Here is a 15,807-nt window from a genome sequence, read left to right on the forward strand (position 1 = left end):
CGAGCCTTTGACTAGCTAATTACTTATTAGTGGTTTTGCATGATATTCTGGTAAATGAGCTTCTGTTGTTCTTAGAAGATGAAGTGAATGATAAAGTTGGTTTGAGTGGAACAAGTTTACACTGTTTAACGTTGCAGAAGCTTATGAAGAAAATGGTCAACAGTTAGTGCAAGCATGTGATTTCTGGAAAGTCTTTCTGGAATGTCACAGTCTCTTCCCCATCTTGTACCCCATAACTATATACCCAGGTCTTAAGACAAAAGCTGAGTTCAGCTATTCTATCATTTTCCTCCTTGAACACCAGCAGGAGGAAAGGTTCCATTTCAGCACCTAACTCCCATTTTGGTGCTGATTGTCTGTAGTAGTTACAAGAAAATCAATAAAAATACGATTTTAGACTTTAGCCATAGTTTTTTTGTGCCACCACTTCCCACCTGTATGTGCAACCGTCTAATTTATAATGGGTACTTAAAAGATGCTTGTGGCAAGAATAGAGAACTGCTCAGCATGGACAGTACAAGTACTTAAAAAGATAAAAGGAAATGAGCCCCAAAATCTGTTGAGAGGATCAAGGGAAGCCCAGGTTCCTCTGGCTGTACAATTTCTGCTATGGCACTGAAGCTCAAAGGTGAGAGATTAACTTCAGGTGAGCAGAAAACCCAAGAGTTTTGACTCATGAGTGGAGACGGCATGCACTGGTGTGATAAACAGTTATCACTCCAGGCTGTTTGCTCTGTCCCATCTCTTCGAACATCTGAGCTTGTTCTGAAGCATCCCCTGAACCATCACATTACCCAGCATTTTAAATAATGCTTTTTTAGACTTCTTTAATTTGCCTAGGCTATATTCAGGAATTGTGAGCAATAGCATTTCAGAAATCTGCTTCATGAACATCTCAGGCATTGCTCTAGCAGTGGTGAAGAGCTGGAGCTGGGCAACACTAGATATCCCAGTACCCAGGACTGGTTCTAAGTTATACCAATTCCTTGTGCTCTAGCTTTGAGGCCAGGTTCCTTCTCCATCTGTCTTCCATCTGCTCAGCAGGAATGCTGATCTGATGTTCTGTACCTAATGTAGTGTGCCTACCTTACTATTAGATTTGAAAAACACAAAATGCTCTGAGGAAATCCATAATACATACGTATTTTTGAAAGCTTGGCTAGAAACATTTAAACTTCATGCTTCGATCAGGGGAGTTGAAGCAAGCAAGATCTTTTTTAAATTCCCTTCAGAGCCCTTGTTTTCAGTATTGATCCAGTTTTGCTTTTTCATAGGAGTCCTGGCTCTCAGAATTACAAGCAGGAGATAAAAGAAGCTCAGTACAGGCACAGCCTTTATGCTAAGGCTCTCAATATCTTCCTGAGATATTGAAGGTCTTGAGGCCAATGGAATTTCATCATTTCTCCTCTCTTTGAACTGTCATAGGGATACAGAGTCTTTCCTTTTGATGGTGATGTATTGTCTTTTAAGAACAAAAGTTCATTTTATAGCTGAAGTTTTTCCTTGGTGGCAAGGGGAAACTGAGGCAGGAAATGACTAGATAGCACAAGGGAACATGGAATGATTTTGATGAGACCAGACTTTCTGCAGATACTGCTAGACTCCTCATCTATTTTCTGTTCATTTGACTTTCCTCTCAGTGCTAGTAGCTAAAGGACTGGGAAGATCAGTTCATCTAAGTATACAGAATGGTAGAAACCCCTTTGGATGTTTTTAATTGTGAAACTCAACTAGAAGTTTAAGGGCTGTGCTAAACAGAGTGTTTTTTCACTTAGTGTCATAGGCTTAGCAACATGCATTGTACATCTAAGCGATGTTTTTAATAATAAAGGACTGAATAATGCCGTCAGTGCTTTTCTTAATTTGTATAAAATTCAAAGTCCAAATGTGCAACAATTCCCATAACAGAGTGCCTGGTACCTTTGTTGTTCGTTCCCAAACTGGAATGGTTAAGGGATTAGTTACTCAGCAGCACTCTGTGTAAAAGATCAGACTGGTTTGCATTTTTTTCTAAGGCAATTCACCCTTCCCTGTGGCAGAAAAGGACAGTTGTATTTATACTGACAAGAACTGTAAATCAGACTTAGAATAAACGTTGACACTGGTTCTTTATTAGTTCTGGGAGTTGGGATCAGGTATGCCTTACATTCATGTCCCAGCTCTAAAAGGCCACAGAGTACTTTCCAAAAACTAAACAATGCACATGTCCATTTTTTGGATTTCAGCTATAGTACATTGCAGCCCACTGCTCAAACATCTGTTAAAGGAATGGGCCCATTAAAAGAACACTGTGTTGCTGTGATGTGGTGATGCATTTTAATAGTCTCTTGCTGTACTTTTTCATGCTTTTGTAGTTCTGTGAAAAACCAAGTTCTCCTCTAGCCTTTTAGCAGCGTTCACATGAACTTACTTGCCCTGGGGTTTACTGTGGGTTCCCCTTAAAGAAATGGGGTTACTGCTCAGGTGTTCTTTCTTAGCACTGTGTTCTAAACAGGTCTTGCAAAGCCTCAGTTTTCTGCCAGATGTAAGGACATGAGGACTTTGCTGGGTTGTTAATGGAGGGCTTAAAAGATCTCTGTTTCCAATGTGATTCATCACTCAGTAGTGTCAGATAGTCGTGGCAGGATAACTGGTCTTACATAGTTATTTGCCTTGGGGCTAGTAGAATTTCATGATAATTTTTCAAAACCTCACTAGCCCCTTGCCCATGCTTTCTTCTCTACGATCACTTAAAGATTTGGTTGTGACTAAAGTGCTTGCATATTTTATTGCAAACCATCTTGTTTTCTCAAGCATTTATAGGTTTTGAGTCACAACTTTCCCATTTCTGGCAGCAAATAATGATTTGAGAATGGAAGACTGACCACTCCCTTGATCAAATTAAGATATTTTTTTCTTTGTACAATGCTCCAGCTGGAAATGACTCCTTTTTTCCCAGCATGACCCTGCTCTTCTACCCAGAGAGAAGCTTCCATGCGTGCTTAAAGATTAACTGAAGCTACGGGAGTTGCACTGTTGCTTTATTATTATTATTATTGTTTTATTAAGCAAAAGTGTGAATTTTATTCCATTTTTTACAGGTGAGAATAATTTCTGAAATTCAAAGCTCAAAATACAGGTGACTCTTTCCACATGATATGCTGCTGAGCACCCACAACTTTAGTAAGAGCTCTAGGGTCTCCTAAGGTCAGCCATCTAAGACCTTTTGAGCCAAATTCTGACTTTAGCTACAATACATGCATAATTTATATAATTGTGACTGTAAATGAAGGCGTATTTCAGCCTCTTGTCTTGCTAACATTGTTATAGCTAGTTGTATTCTGAAGGCTGAATGTCCCAGTTCTCATTTGAGAACAAACCCCACAGGTGCTTTATCTGAAGTACAGTGTTTATAGAATGTTATGGATACTTAACAATGATTTGCCACAGTGTGTGTTTCCTGCTGTGAGAAGTCCCTAAGAAGGGGTTAATGTTGTTTGAACATTTTATTTCATCACCACTTTCTCTATGCATTCTAAAAATATTTTCAAGATTTGGCCAAAACCAGGAGCTGGACTCAAAAAGAAGTGTGTATCTTTGTAGTCCTGGTGTAGCTCCTCAGTTCAGGGATGATGACGACATATTGCTTGGTCACTCCTAGATTAAAGTTATGGGCACAGAGGAATAGTTAAGCTCAGACTGGGCCTTGCTAGGCCTAAAGCAAAGGCTTTTACCGAACTGAATCCAAACTTTGCTTCCATTAAAACGAGGTGAAAAGCAGCAAGCCTACTGCACATGCTTGGCAGAGCAAAGCCATGGTTTAGTGCTGCTGTGAGAGATCGCCTCTTGAGACCTGAAGCTTCAGACCCTCGAAGTCAGGAACTTAATATAAACAAAGAGTATAAAGAATAGCACTGCATGTGCCTGTATAAATAGTGTACAAATCCGATTGTAATGAGACATTCCTGAAGTGATTTCTAAACTCTCTCATCTCAGACAGGCAAATTCCCTTGTGTTACACCACTGGGGGCCATGGGCTAGAGCAGGAATCACCAATGAGGTGTTTCTTAGGCCTCATGGTTGCAAAAGCGTGTCAGGGAGAAACATCTACAGAGTCTGGGTTGTAGAGAAGAAACAGAGAGAATGGCTAAGGCCACTGAATGTGGATAGTTTATTGTGGCCCTATTGTAACTTTACTTGTATCATGAGGGATTTGATATCTTCTGCTGACTTTATAGTCCTGGGACCTGCCTTCTGGCTGTGATTTATTTTTCTAGTTAAGTCATTGTTCATCATTATGAACTGAGATTATTTTTCTGCGTATATTTGACAGAAAAGCATTCTTCAAGTTACACACATTTTTAATTTCCAAACAACAACAACCCCCCCTTTGCCCTCCTATAATTATGGTACTAAGTAATTATAACTCTTTACCCTTTGGTCTTCACAGCATTCTTCTCAGATTAGTACAGAGATAGGTTTAAATCAGATTGCTGCCTCTGAGGCACGCAACCAGCCCTGTGCTATCAAGAGCTGTTTAAATCTGCATCCAAATGCAGTCCTGTCTTAACACCAGGAAGTTAATGCAGAAACGTGCCACTAAAGCAAGGCCGTACAGTCACCAGATGTACAACGCAGAAGTAATTGCGTTGTTATTGCTAAGGCTAAAATCCTAGAGGAGCAAAACTTAGTTGAGGAACCTGTTGAAGGGGAAAGAAAGAGGCCTGTTAGTTGACCTGAACAAATGTCAGGTGAAGGAATGCAACTGACTCTTAAGAAGATTTGGAAGATCATTTGGGCAATCCTTCCAGGCCACCCAAAATTTGGCCTGAAGTGAAGAGCAGGTGCACCCAAGCACATCAGAGGATGTTCCATCTCTCCTGAAGTTGCGGGGTTGTGACTGCATGGGCTTTCAACATCCAGATGCTTTTCAGAGGGGAAGAAGACACACACAGTGAAGGATGAGGGACCCCTATCACAGACAGCAAGGGTTTGAAAGGCCAAGAACTCCTTTTCTGACTTTTCAATTACAGCAAATCCTGAACAGTGATCATTTTTCTCACAATTAAAATTTTCCTTATACTTGTTTAAGTGCAACAATAGTCTCTTAGCTAAAGCAAAACTTGATATGTGGTAAAGAATGACCCAAAAGCTGAGTAGATGAAGGAGTGTTTAATTGTCTTTCAGAATTCTTCCCTTCATGCTATTTAGCAGACTTTTGCTACCGCTCAGTACATCTCTTTGTCCTATATATTTTTAAGCAATCCCCAAAAGCTCCCTAACTTTGGTTATTTCTTGTTTGAAAGTCTTCATGGATATATTTGCATTTCTCTTCTCACTCACCCCCTCCTTCCCCTTCCCTTTGCTCTCCACATGTAAGCTTATCATTCTTTCTATGGGTAAAGAATCCTGGTTGTCTTTGTCTCATATTTTGAGGTCTACTGAAAGGGGGAGGGGGTAGAAACTTAGAATGACTCATTATTCTTGGCTTCTTGAATGCTGGAATCATCTTCAAAGGGAGTCTTAATTTGGGGGCAGTTGCACATATGAATCCCAAACCTTTGTAAGTTCTTCCCTTTCCTCCTCCTCTCTCCTCATGTAGTCCTAACAGATTTGGCAATTTCAGTTAAGCACGTCTGTGCAGTTTTTTAAAATCCATTACATAAGTTTGTTAGTTTAAGACTCTCTTTTTCAACATATGAGCCTAAAATGGCTTTGATTTAAAAATGGAACTTGGCAGGGAATTTGTTCATATGGTAAGATTATTTTTCTTTTTAGTTTAGTTTAGTTTATAATATGTTTTAATCATTTTTGGTGTTTTCAAAACAAATGGTGAAATATGTTTTTTTCCCTTCTATTTTTGGCTACCCTCCTCAGAAAGGCCTTACTTCTTTCTTGTGTGTTTAATTTGGTGCTTTAAGAAGCCTTTTTAGATACAGGGGCCTTATGCTGCAAAATTTAGAATTAAACATCCCTATGAAGTGGGAAAATGTGGAGATAGATCCTGCTGTCCACGACTTTGCAACTCAGGGCTTTTCTCTGATGCCAAGCACAGGGTCACTAACTGGGGCTCAGAGTATGTACAAACATAGAAAGAAAATGGAATATGAGGAGGAGAGGGAAGGAAGGAAGTTTCTATTTTCATGATCAGTGCCTCCTAGTTATCTGAGCAATTATTATTTTAAGGACATTTTTTTCACACTCTGAGATGCAGCCAAGCAGATTGCCACCAAACAAAACTTTTTCTTCTATTCCCCAAACACAGGGACTCTGCATTTCCTGATTGACCCTAATTCCCCTGAATTATCTTCTTACAGAAATTTTCTTCTATGGTCTTCTTGGCACAAGAAATAACTCATAGAAGTGTTTTTTTGCAATTCAGTCGATGGTTCAAACCATGCTTCTTGTTAAAATCTGTACACTGGAACTGGCTCCTAATTTTTCAAGGGATCATCTCTTCATGTACCAAGGTCCCAACTCTGTAGGAGGTGGACAAGCAGGATGTGAGTTGAAACCTCCATGCCTAAGGCAAGTGCCCTCATCCTGGGACCTCAGAATAAGTTCTTTCAAAGAAATGGAAAGCTCATCACTTGGCCTGCCAGTTGTATCCAGTTATGCAGGATGCCCTTGCGTATGTTTCCAGCCAGACTAGCTGAAATAGAATGCATTTCGTTTCTGCAAAGGATAGCAGCAGTGAGGAGCAATATCAGCCTGAGGAACAGCCCTTTGTTGAAGCAGAGGAAGAGATGATCACCCAAAAAAGGTGTGATGGAGGAAAAGGAAGTTTAAATAGCACTTCAGTTTGGTTAAGGTAAAGGGAAAAATGTTTTAGGATCCAAAATGGGCTTTGGAAGATAAACCTGAAATAAACAGTCACAAAAATAAGAGAGCAGAAGGCGTGGGGTGGTTATGGGGATTAGTACTGACATATGGAACCCATCAGCTTGAAGTTACACATTTATATCTGACCTAGATCATCACTCATGTTCCAAAAGTCATTATTGTCAGACAGCTGTTGGGTGGCCTCTGTGAAGTGACTTAGGGATGTGAGCCCAGTTTCTGGTGGCAGGTGTCCACACTGCACAAAATCAGTCTGTATTAATTGGCCCCCTATATCTTAGAATCTTAAGCAGAAAGATCAAGTAGTAATTGTTCACCGCAGAGGCCGTGCTGTAACATTTTATCTTGAATGTTCCTTCAAGGAAAGGGTTGAGAAACTTTGGCAGAAGTATCATAGGAAAAGGCAACACAGCTCTTTGTGTGCCTGTTCTGTGGTCAAAGTCAGGCCATCAGTTTTTCAGATCTCTTGGACCAGCAGATTTCACTAGCAATGCATTTACTCTTACGGTATGCAGAAAAAAGGTATTACATAACCGTCAGCTCATGTAATGTTGAATATACATCTGATTTCTACTTTTGGATCATAATAATATAAACAGGAAAACTACATTTTGAATTCATTAAGTTTTTCCTCCGCTGTTTATAAAAGATAAAAACTTCTCCTTTTTTTTTTAAGGATTGATTGGTGTCATGTACATATTCGTTCACTTCTGTTTATGCAAGATAATAAGAGTATTAACATGGAGGTGGAATAATGGTGTTTATAATTCCATCACCACTGTTTATATAAGATAAAAACAGTTAAAAAAAAAAAAGAAAAACAGAAAAAAAAGAAACAGTGAGAGAACATTTGCTGTTATGTACATATATTATTTTTTTCCACCTCTGTTTGTAAAGAATATGAAAGGAAAGAACATGTAACAAGTTGAAGAGGAGTTGGTTTTGTTTATAATATTTCTGGGCTGTTTACCTAAGATAAATTAATTTATAGTTGATGTAGCCTGGGAGAAGAGAATTGGGGTGAAAGAGTGACTAGTGGGGTTGTGCCTGATATTCTTAGTACATTGTAATCCTCTCCTTTATTGAGAAATGTGAAAGATGTGTGCTGAACCTTTCTAGTGGGAATGTGGTACCACCTGTGAGGCAGGGGACATGTGGTGATGTCGTGCCAGCTAACACAGCAAGCGCTGCCAAGGGGTAAGGGGAGGAGGATTCTGAGAACAGCGACAGTAGTCTGAAAAGATCTCGTGAACGTTAAACCCCTTGGTATCATCGTCTGTGGACTCAGTCCAATAATTGTGTGTCTGTATGATTCCTTTTTGTTCTGCAGCTTTGAAGTCTAATCCTAATTCCTTAAGGAAGAAAGGCTTGTAAAATGCCCGCATTTCACAGAGACAGGGAATGTTACCTTTGATACAAGATTTTGTTGTCAGCCCTGCATCATAATTAGGAGTCACCCTTGCTCATACTCTGGACACAGACATATTGACAGAGCAGGGAGGCTGGCAGATGTATTTCCTTGGGATGAACGCTGATACACAGTTTCTCAGTGTCAACCAGAAAGGCCGTTTATAGCTAATAAAAGAACAACCGTGTGGACATTAACACATGCACACATAAAAAGTCCATGAGTATTCGCTTACTTTTACAAATGAGTTTGCTCCGGCTGCCGTCACACCCTCCATGTGTTTGCTTTGCGCAAACATTCGAGCGGGCAGGCTTTACTCTAGTGAAGGCAAAAGGCCCACTTTGGAGTCACATGCTCCTATTCTCTTTGATAGTGAACTATCAGCTCATGCATGTATTTACTCTGCAAGTGGTAAGTGCTGTGAGATGTGGCTTTGCACACATTTCTCACCTCCATTGTGCAGTCAAAGTAAGCAGCTCAGGAGCTGTCCTGACCTTCTGCAAATGGCAATGGACATACATATGTGACTAGCTTAAGTAAAAACAGCAAGAGAAAATTAAACTGCATCCCTAACCAGGAAGCTACAGAGGGTTGGTAAATCTTGGGAGTATCACATCAAAAATGCTTTCTTTCTCAAAAGGTTTCACTTTTAGAATTCCATAGTACCATTTCTCTAATCCCGAATGAATCTAAATCCCAATGATGTCTTCATCTCTTCTTCCCAATTCCTATTTCAGCTCAATAAATTGTCTCTGCAAAGCAAGCCATTTAAGCACTTGCATGGGTCCATTTCTACTAAATAAAACCTGAAGTAAAGGTTAAATTTTAATTATATGCTGGAGTCCCATTGCATTCGCACGTTTGAAGTTAAGCACAGGCTTGAGTACATGGTTTCAGGGCTCAAGGGTTTAACATTAATCCAGTCAGGAGGCAAAAACAATGCCGTTCATCTATTGTGTGATATGGTCGATTGCATTGGTTGATCCCACCTCTGCACCCTTGTTCCAAATGTCAAGTACTTGAAGCAGACTACTGATGCTTAGTGAAGAGCAATGCTCAAGGTAGATAATAAAAAAACCATAGGCTGCATTGAAAAAAAAGTATTGTAATCTGCTGGTGGATGTTCCAAAAGCAAAGAAGGACATGAATGAGCCAAGGAAATGATTCCTTGAAATTCTCTCTCTACTTAATACCAGCCCTACTTCCCCAAGTGCTGATATTGAGATGGATGCAAAGAACCGGGATGGATTTGTCATCTATGGAAAGAGCTAACAGGGGCTGCAGTCAGAAACTTGTATTTTTTAGGTGAACATAAATTGTCACAGGTACAAAACGTCATTTCCTGAACCAAAGGCTACTGTCATCACTATCTCAGAGCATTCCAACACACAATAATAAGCATCTTAATTATGGGGTTTCAGCGCAAAAGGCACAGAAATTTTACTTTTCAAAGTTGTATAATCAAGTTGCTCCACCTTGCTATTAGGCATGAATGGCAGTAAGTGCTCCAGGGAAGCCTGGAATTGAAAGAACAGCAGGTGGGGAGCAGTGGGTCAGGATGGGTATGCATTTAGGAGAGCTGTGTGGGGAGTCCAGAACTAAAATAGCGGGAAGTGCTGTAAATTGGATTGAACACATCACTAGTGGACAGGGTGAAAGATTATACAGCATTTGTCTGTGTGACCATAATGAGCTTCTTTCCCATAAAAGATTTGGGGAGAAAGTACTGTGTATGAATAGGGTCCCCTTAAGAAGCACTTTTAAAAGAGCTCATTTTCGATTCCAATCATGTATATGCCTCAGCAAGACTGTAGCCAGATGCTTGCAGATCTGAAGAAAACAGCCCAGCCCTTTTCTTATCATCTACCAGAGATGACAGACTCTAAAAACTCAATGGCATTTTCGATAACTTCTAACAAGAGCTGGGACTTGCCTGGCTCCATTTGTCTGGTCAAGGCTGTATTTCTGTGATTTATCCCATGGAGGTTTTCAGCAGAACCTTACACTTAGTGTCTAAATTAATGATATTCCTTCCTCTTTGCCATGACAAAAACCACTCTGCACTATATACTTTATGCTAAAGTTTTTGTCATGGACATATTCTGTAAAAGCTTTTTCAGCTTCATCATTTTGACAAGCTGATTCCATTAAATCCTTCACGGTGATCGCTTCCATATAGTGCGGGTGGGAGACACTGTTTGCTTGTGTTATTTTCCCTTCTTTGGAACAAGAAAACAGTGATCAACTGCAAGGTTACGTGGTATAGCTTATCTCTGTCCTTTCCAGAGGAAAATATATTTTGAGGAAATACAAGCATTTCAGATAGAGCAATCTTAGCAATTGGCTTGTGGTTATTAGTGTAGTCCAGAACTTTTCCTGGAGGGTCTTTCAGGATGTAGACACAAACTTAACAGGTTGGTTTGTTAATATCTGTGTCTATTAAAGAGCTCAGGCCACAGAAGACATTTCTCCCCACTGCGTTTCTCGCTGTTTCACCTGCACTGACATGGAAACAGCTGAGTGTTTTGACAAAGGACAACCTTCTTAGTTGTTCTCAAGTACATGATTAACTCAAAATCCTCTGGTGAAATTTCACCACTGTGTGGCAATATTTTTGTCAGATACCTTGTGCTATCTGACGTACCAAATGAGTCTGGACAAATACTGCTGGCTCTGCCCCTGCTGTACTGGTAACTGGTAGGTATTGGTGATAAAAGCTACAGATGATGAATTAGAGATATGATAATGAAAGAAATAGATTGTTAATTTTTTAAATTCATCCCCTCACAACATACCAGGTGAGAAAGTGAGTTATTTTAACCTCAGGTTTGTGGCATGAGAAAACTAAGGTTTTGTGACTAAAGTGAAGAGGGAGTTCGGGTGAAGGTGTGCTTTTTATCTGCCCTTGCTGCAGACTGACACAGTACCTCTTCGCTCTGTTTCTAATGAAGCCTGTGGAAGTTTTCAAACTGACCTCAGTGATGGGCATGACCACTGGTCTTTTCAAGCTAACTGTCAGAGCAGAATAGCGTTGCATACAGCCAGCTTTTGCATAAAAAGAAAAAAAAGAAATCTCAGTAGGCTGCCAAGGGTATTCAAGCATCTCAGATTCCTTAATGTATTTATCCTTGCCACAAACAAAAAGCAAATTTTAAAGCCTTTTTTTTTTTCTTGCCACCTGCTAATAGCTGCACCATCCTTCCTTTTCCAGAGCATTTCCACAGATACTCATATTTCTCAGGCTGACAGCTTTCTGATCCCCAAGACTGAATAGCTGGTTATCTCAGCTTCCCATCTTATGTAGAGTTTATCTCCCTCATTTAAAACAGAAAAAGCACTGTCCGCATGCACAGACTATTATCCTGGTTGGGTTGTTAAAGTTACTGCAATGCTGACTTTATTTTCTGTAACAGTTCTGAACAAAATGTTTCCTTTGAAAGGTCTCAGACCTCTATCCTCCCAACTCCTAATCACAGTAATAACCAACCTCAAGGAGTCATTAGTGAAGACTCAAACAATATCCTGTAACAAGTCAGCTATGAAGAAATTGGCATAGTTTATCTCTTTGATTCATGTTCTTATGAAAATAATGGGTTGCAAAATAAAGCTAGCATTGCTCTTGTGCTATACAGTATCCCTTCAATCTGATTCTTTCATCCTCCACCCACTGATCTCCCAAACTAACGTGGAATATAACTCTGCAATAGCTTTACAAGATAGAGTTTGTCTGTAGAAGTGATATGTTCTTACACTATAATGCCAGTTTACATCCTTTTAATTTCTGTAACTTGTTGCAATTTTAGATAAGCTGGGAAGATGTTATAATGATTATATTCAAGCCCAACCTATACAGAAAGGTTTAGTTTTCTGAAGCATTTAGATGCAACAAACTATGTAAACTGAATTTGGATAAGTTCTTGGAATTGTTTGCGTCTGATTTTGTCTTTGTGAAATAGACACTTATGCTTTGTAGGGAAGCTGATAAATAATGTAAACTATGGCTTGCCACTAAGAAACTGTAAAATCTTTGTGTCTGCTGTTCCGTTTGGCTTCAATAATCAAAGAGATCAGCTTTTCTTCATTGAAAGCAGTAGGCAGATGGCTTTTCAGGTTTCTTTAAGGATTTTTATTCTCACTTGATGTGATTCAAACTGTAAACTGGATATGAAAAGATAAGAGACCATTTTTCAGTTTTGCTTTATAGATTAGAATAGTTTGATTAGAAGGGACTGAAATGGCTCAAGTCCAACTGCCTGACCAACTTAGGGCTAATTGAAAACTAAAGCATATTTTTGAAGGTATTGTCCAAATGCCTCCTGAACACTGACAGGCATGGGATATCAACCACCTCCCTAGGAAGCCTGTTCTAGCATTTCACCGCTCTTTTCCTAACGTCCAGTCTGAACCTCCCCTGGCACAGCTTTGTGCCGTTCTCATGCATCCTATCATTTAGTATTGAATCAACTTCCATTCTTTCATTTATTCATTTCCCATGAAATGGGAATAAGGACAATTCCTCCTGTATAACAAAAGGTAAGATTAATCTCGTTGGTGAAATTTTTTTTATAAATCAAGCTCATGAGATATTCATACTGAACTGTGAGAGCTTCAAGTCATTTTAGTTCCCCTCTGATTGGGCTGTATTGATTTGGCTGAACTATACTGATTTTTAGATAACTGGAAAGCTTGGAAAAGCTCCCAAAACCCTCAAATATTCTTGAAGATCATCCCATCATTTTATAATGGTGGTGATGGTCCAAAGGTAATGCCTCCTATTTATTTCCTTGAAAACTACAGCAGAGAGTTGTAGTGACCTGCTGTCGCTACTGCTGAAACACACCACCTATCACTTTACTGTGCTCACATCCACTGTTTGGTCTCTGCATCGATGAATGTCAATGGGTGCAACTTCTTCTACATGGAGGAATTCAATCCCATACCTTTGTTTCATGCCATTTTGTCAGACCGCCCCTCTGCTGCCATCTGTCACGCAGCAACAAAATGTAAGGGAATACTGGTTCAGCCTCTACTGCCATACCATCAACTTTAGCCTCTGACATTGTGGGCCAACATATTAACATAGGAGGCATTACTTTCAGAGCGGCCCTTGTATTCTTCCACTTGTTGATTGATTGGGTCAGCAAATGAAATTGCCTGGCTGAGGTACTTCAAGGTGGCTTGGTGTCTTACGAGAAAGAAGTTCAGGACTGGAACAGTGTCACTTCAGAGAATGAAACCTTTTGGAAAAGATGCCAGGAGCTTACAGTGTGGTTTCTTTTATATTATGTCTGACAGAAACATATACCTTTAGTTTTCAATGACATTTTGTAATAATTTGATTCAATCAAAAGTCTAGTGTTGTTTTCTATTTGTATTATCAAATGGTTTCTCCAGTTAAGTCAAAGATTAGTGGCCAGCTGAGCCACCTGGCTATCAGCACTCAAACCCCCCTTTCTGTAGGGTCATGAGGGTCATAGAGAGAGATGTGATCAAACAAGGAATGAAGGAGGGAGGTGATATAGATAAATTAGCAGTAGCACTTAAGTTTAGGGACAGGATCAGATGCAGTGGTAAGAGGATCAGACTCTGATTAGAGACTGCCTTCTTACTTCTTCTGCCACTCATCCCCATCTAAAAGAAAAAAAAAAAAGAAAATTTAATTCCCCTGAAACTCAGTTTTCAGGGCACGTGTCACGAAACTAACTGCATGCTATAGAACACATTGTTCTCATACCAAATATAAAATGGAAAGCATTGTTCCCAGGAGCTGTTTTAGTGGATCTTTATAAGATAGTTTTGATTTATTTTAATAAGCAGACAACAAAAAGAAGCAAGTGAAAAATAAATTTCCAAGTATTGATTATGGCATCTTAGAGAAAAAAGTTGGTTGTCCTTCTGGAAAACTCAGAAAGGGCACTATATTTAACCTGGCTTTATAGGCGCTGAGGGCTTAATGCTTCACACACTGGTGCAGCTGCATAACCCTGGTGACTTCAGTGGGTCTGCAGGGGTTTAAATGGGAATGACATACTTTCTGTAATGCTTTTTGTCTAGTTCCAAGTATTTGTGTTTAAAGCAGTACAACTGAGAAAAAAAAAAAAAAAAGAGAAAGCACAAAGTATACGATTATGGATTTGACATCCTTACAATTTTCCAAAATGATCTCGTTGCTGCTTTGCTCCTGATTTAACAGTCACCCTCATATTCTAGTCCTAAAACACTGCACAGAGTACACAGATCTCTCCAAAAAGAACAAGCCAGACTTTTCAAGTGCAGTGTTAGACCAGCCTGAGGCCTCCCAGAGCTCTGCATAAACCCCCCAGCTCCCCTGCAGCCCCCTAGCCAGGCTTAGCAGTACCCCCACTCCAGCCCACTGTGTTAGCTCAGCTTTGTGATGCTTACAAACTCAGTGCCCTTTAGTTCTGATCTGCAGTGCCTTCAGGGAAAAATGATATATCGGAGTAGTTATGTCCCAAATTGAATGTTAGTCAAATGTTAAAATGAAAGAAATATTATGGAAAGTCAGCATGTCTCACTTTGGAAATAAATTACGTAAAGTACACTGGAGTGTCATGGCTCTTGGGACCACATATGATCCAAAGATAGCATTTAGAGGAGTGATCACAACATTGCTAGATTTATCAGATCATCATAGAGGAACATTAATACCCAGAAAGAAAATAACAATTAGCAATAGAAAGCTCCCAACCAATAACTTAAACTCATTTTCCAGGGTCAATTCCTCATATTAGTAACCTATTTATATGTATCACTAGAGTTTATAGCAATTATCTCGTTATTAATAGAAGACAACAAGCCCAACTTCACTAATTGCTTTACTTAATACAGATGCATTTGGTTCATAGAACCGTGCTTTTTCAACTTAGCATTTCAGTTAACTTAAATGTAGTCTAATTAAACGGTATGGTGTTATGTGATGTACTTTCTTATGCTGTGTAGTCTGACTTCTTTGGCACTGCTGAGTTGAGAATGGGTACCTGAGTGTAGGTTAAGGGAATGTGGACCAGAGCTGCAAACCTCCAAGAGGGGAAGTAGAAGATCTGCTTCTCTGTGTATCCTGCAGGAAGGAGAGCATGACTTGATGTGGCTATAGTGTGCAACAAGGGATCCAGCCAGCTGCCAGATTGACCACATGCCTCAGAACAGCAAATTGACTTACAGCCATGTGCAGAGCTAATATTTAGGATGCAGTTTATACCTTTAGGGTATGATACTGAAAGACACAAAACCTTTAGATAGATATCCTTGCATATTTAGGTAGACAGGTGTTACAGTTTCTTCTATCTAAGGTTTTCATCTGTTTAAGGACTGTTGCTTGTGTGGGGGCCTTCCTTCTGCTGGTAGGCCGTGCTGTGTCACAAGCTGTCACATAGCTGCCAACCAACCAAACCTCCTGGCTTACCTTATTTTTACAAATTCTTCAGATGTAGTCAGTAGTTACAGTTACTGAATGTTACATGTAATACCATTCCATGCCAACTTGAATTCAAGATCCAGGCTTAAAATGCTATGTTTAAAATATAAAACAAGAATGAAGAATGTATTCAACTCCACTTTTT

General features: G+C 39.7%; 1 protein-coding gene across 6 annotated transcripts in view; it reads left to right on the forward strand.

The window, feature by feature from the left end:
• ZBTB20 (zinc finger and BTB domain containing 20) overlaps positions 1-15,807 on the forward strand; it is a 397,155-nt gene that overhangs the window by 258,131 nt on the left and 123,217 nt on the right. The gene's annotated exons all lie outside the window — the stretch shown is intronic.

This window comes from Meleagris gallopavo, chromosome 1 (genome assembly GCF_000146605.3).
Source record: "Meleagris gallopavo isolate NT-WF06-2002-E0010 breed Aviagen turkey brand Nicholas breeding stock chromosome 1, Turkey_5.1, whole genome shotgun sequence".
In the NCBI taxonomy this organism is placed as follows: domain Eukaryota; kingdom Metazoa; phylum Chordata; class Aves; order Galliformes; family Phasianidae; genus Meleagris; species Meleagris gallopavo.